This window comes from Pinus tabuliformis, chromosome 6 (assembly GCF_031772625.1).
Source record: "Pinus tabuliformis cultivar Carrire ecotype Pingquan chromosome 6, CPIR1, whole genome shotgun sequence".
NCBI lineage: Eukaryota > Viridiplantae > Streptophyta > Pinopsida > Pinales > Pinaceae > Pinus > Pinus tabuliformis.
Window position 1 is genome coordinate 1572331001 of NC_142292.1, and position 4296 is coordinate 1572335296.

Below are 4296 nucleotides of genomic sequence, written 5' to 3' on the forward strand. Positions count from 1 at the left end.
ATTCAGCATACATTAGACCAACGAATCCATTGCTTACAATCGATTCAAGTTATTTTATCAAAGCTTCAAATCTGAAGAGTTTCCGTGGTAACTATGTTGGCAGCTTTGTTCTCAAGTGATACAATGGATCTGGTATCCAAAATACATTGGTCATTTGAGCCATGATTCATAGTTTCTTAAGGTCCTTTTTCTTTTCTCATATTTGTTTTCTCGCCCAAATGATCATATGTTTGATTAGTATGGTGTAGATGGGCATTTATTTCTGATGTTATTTTAACACCAAATGATTTCCACATGCCCCGGTTTACTCATGCAATTTTCGTTCTAAAGAAAAAAATACAAATCAAGTGAATCTCTTATTCTAATGCACTAATGGAAATATTCGTTTAAATATTGATTGATGTACAAGATACCAAAATGTGATAGATATATACAACCTTAACTAACATTATAGTTTAGTTTGGTTGAGAAGCTCATTTTTCAGAACGTCATCTAGTTCCTTCCCTTAGATAATTTTTTTTCTCTCCTCTTTCATATGGTAGAGAACAATAAATGAAGTTGAAGAAACTTGGATTGTATTCACTTCACATGGCTTATGTTTTTTTTTTCTCTTATATAATTTGTACTTGATCCTTGCAGAGGTGGAACTACAACATGTTTTGAAAGGTTCATAGATTGTTACATAAATGTGCCTTAAGACCGTTTGACATGGTATTGGAAGATTAGCATAAGCTTCTAAAAGGACAAATGAGTGACCATGGTACATAAATTTAGTCTACACAGTGAAATTATTTTGTGGATGTTGGCAAGAGAGAATGATTTGGCTACCTTTTGTATCATTCCAAGTGAAAATAGAACTGGAATGACCTGCTGAGCTGTTGCATGATGCCTGAAACTTAACCTAGATACTTGTAACAATTTAACAATAACTGTACATTTGTCTACTATAATTTATTGCCAAATTCTACAAATTATTTTAATCCATGGTGCAAGTATGTCTATATGTCTTTGGTCAGCATTTCAAACTCTGGCTAGGGGTGCATGTGTATGGAGATATGTATCATGTGGATTAATTTTTTTATTTTTATTTTTTACTCCCATCTTTTTCAGGAATTCTCATAGATGTTGGATGTTGTACACTATTGTTTGGCCAGTTTTCACCCTTATTTAAAAACAATCTTGCAGACTAGAGAATCTAGCTAGTAGTCTCTACAGTTGATGTAAATATTAATTCTTTGAAGTCACAAGAAACTTCAAATCTAGCCAAATTGTTGCTATTATAATTATTGGATTGTTTATAAGAAGTTCTCACCAATCAGAATTGTCCATAATATCTTCATTTTCAATAGACATTTTAGAAAAGGTAAAGTATAAAACTAAAGTGTTGTTCTACATTGGACTTTAAAGTGCAGATTCTTACTTTATAAGATGCATTGAGTACAAGTCCTGTTACTCATGTAGTTAATTGAATGGAAAAATTATACTAATGATGTCTATCTATAATTGAAGCCAACAAGACTGGCATTAATGCATCACACGCAACTAACAAGACTGGCATTAATGCAATGCACGCAACTAAAGAGATTTACTCAAAAAATCTAAGTCCATTTATCATAAACGAGAGGCATAAGTTTCTCCAAATCAACATATGCCTTCTTTTGTTGTAGTTTAATTGAAAAGAGAACTCATGAAAAATGTTCTCATTTTCTTTGTGATGAATTTAGCGTTCTATGGCATGATGACATTACCATGTGGTCATTTTTTTTTGCTGCCGATCATGAATTTTGAGCAAAGCTTTGGTCCCTTTATGATCCTAGCACTGGAAAAACTATGTCCTTAGATCGAAAAACAACGATTGAAGTCCCGGAAGATAGATTTGGACTATATTCTTATGACATTGTGGACCATGATCTGATTATTCTTGGAGACCATATTGATGCTACTATAAATTCAGGAAATTCTGGGGAACCTGCTTTCAATGACAAGGGCTAGTGTGTGGGAATTGCATTTCAATCACTTAAACATGAAGATGCAGAAATTATTGGATATGTTATACCAACTCCAGTTATTACACACTTTATCACAAATTATGAACGCTCGGGAGACTAGACAAAATTTCCCATACATGGAATAGAATGGCAGAAAATGGAGAATCCTGATTTGCATATTGCAATGGGAATGTTGTCTAACTAGAAAGGTATTCATGTAGGAAGGGTAGAACCAACAGCTCCAACAGGTACCTGTTGGCTGGGATAAGCTTGTCATTTCTATAATATCTGTGGAAACTTGAAAAGTAGTTGCAAGAACTAACAAGGCTCTAGTTCGAAGTGGGAGTTGCCATTGATCCGAAGCTGTGTCAGAACCTGTGCATTTTTTGCAAGATGATGCATCAAAAGTTCTCGAGGAAAAATTGTTCAAGTTTGTTGTTTCAATGGGATCTTCTCGCTCAGGCATTCTTAGAGAAGCTACAATAAACTTGGGTGACTATTTGAGTTCAAATTTTCCATTTTCCATTGCTCTGCCACTGAAGAAGTGCAATCATGGAACTATTGTGAGTGTCAAAATTCAGTGCCTTAATCGAAGAGCAGGATCTAGAAAGTTTGAATGATGTAAAGAAGGTGCCATTGAATAGGATGATCAGAATTCTGTTTCAGATGATATCAATAAGAGATATGAAGGTTCTGATCATATACTCGCTAGGAGTGTTGGATCCTCATCTGGAAGTCACTTGGGTTATAGTTTTCAGCAGACTAAGGATGGAGCTTCTTCACCTACAACCTCACGACATAGCTCAGCCTCGACAGAGTTTTTAACATTTGGAAGTAGTATAGAAAATAGCTTACCCAGACGACAAGATTCAACTAGCTCTCGAGATGGCAGTGTAACAAATAGGACAGGAAATGGCCAGAATTCGTCTAAATCAAGCCCTTCATCTTTCAATGGAATGGGTACTGGTGTAATGGTTAAACCGCAAAATAGTTGCAGGAGTGACCAACTCAAGGTTCTCAAGGGAGCATAGAAAATGTTAACAGGGGCATGCATCTGACAACTTTTATGAGAGGCGATGACCATTCTAAAGGTTCCTTGGAAGCTACCGAGGCCACAATTCAAGAACTCTGTAAAGAAGCAATGATGTGGGAAAGGTAGAACCAACAACTCTAGTAGCAAAATTCTTGACATCGTAAGATATTCTTCTCAGTTTTGATGGAATTGATATTGCTAATGATGGAATTGTTCCTTTCAGGTGTGGTGAGCGCATAGGTTTTAGCTACTTGTTTTCAAAGAAGTACACAGGAGAGCATGCCAAAGTCAAAATTATATGTGATTTTGAGTATCATGAATTTGATATCGAGCTTTCTACTCACAAATGCCTAGTTCTTGCACATATAAAGGGGAAGGCTCCATCTTATTACATCATAGTTAGATTTGTATTTTCAGCTTTGTCTGTGCCATACCTTCATTTTGAATATGGAAAGGATTATGACTACGGCATTCTAGTAAAATTGTTGGACAAGCTACTGCTTTCTATGGGACGAACAAAATATGAATGGTTGGTGATGATTTCTTGAGTCCTGGTTGCAGATATAAATATTGGTTGTGAGTATATTGTAAATACATAGGTCTTGGCTTCCAATGGAGTGCATGTAAAAATCTTAGGCATCTTGCAGACATGGTGGAAAACTGTGAGGATGACTTTCTGAGATATGACCTGGAGAATCAATAGATTGTTGTTTTGGCAACAAAAAAAAAATCGAAGGAAGCAACTCCTGATATTCTTGCAACACATTGCATAGCTTCAACTATATCTAATGATTTGAAAAGATGAATCAATTTTCCAGAGGTGATGTTCCTTACATTCTGATCTGGTTATTCAAATGAATAATTTTTACTACTTCCACGACATGATAGGAAAGATGTTAGGTTGGGGATATCAAGAGGGTACTACTCTCTTTGGTTTTGGCTATGACCTTCGATAAAGTAACAAGCTTCAAGGTCCAGATTTTGAACCTAAGCTCGGATACCACGTGTGAGGACCCAACTATAGGTCCTCTAACTAGTACTACACTCATTCAAATAAATTTCTCTAATTTTCATAAGGAAAATTTCAAGTTTATAAAAAATCGTAAACATAACATAAACTAATTTAATCTACAACATGTATAACTTGTAAAAATTTACAAAACTAAAATAAATGATGGATAATACCTATTCCAATAGCTTAGTTGAGATGCTCTTGAGCTCCATTCTCCTCTTGACTACCCAACTGGATTTGCTTCCTAGCCAACTAGGAAGTAA

The 4296-nt window shown here is 35.3% G+C and overlaps 1 pseudogene; it reads left to right on the forward strand.

Annotated features, from left to right (window-relative positions):
* Window positions 1-1830: 1830 nt before the first annotated feature.
* Window positions 1831-3826, forward strand: LOC149264796 (protease Do-like 9 pseudogene; annotated as a pseudogene).
* The last annotated feature ends 470 nt before the right edge of the window (window positions 3827-4296 follow it).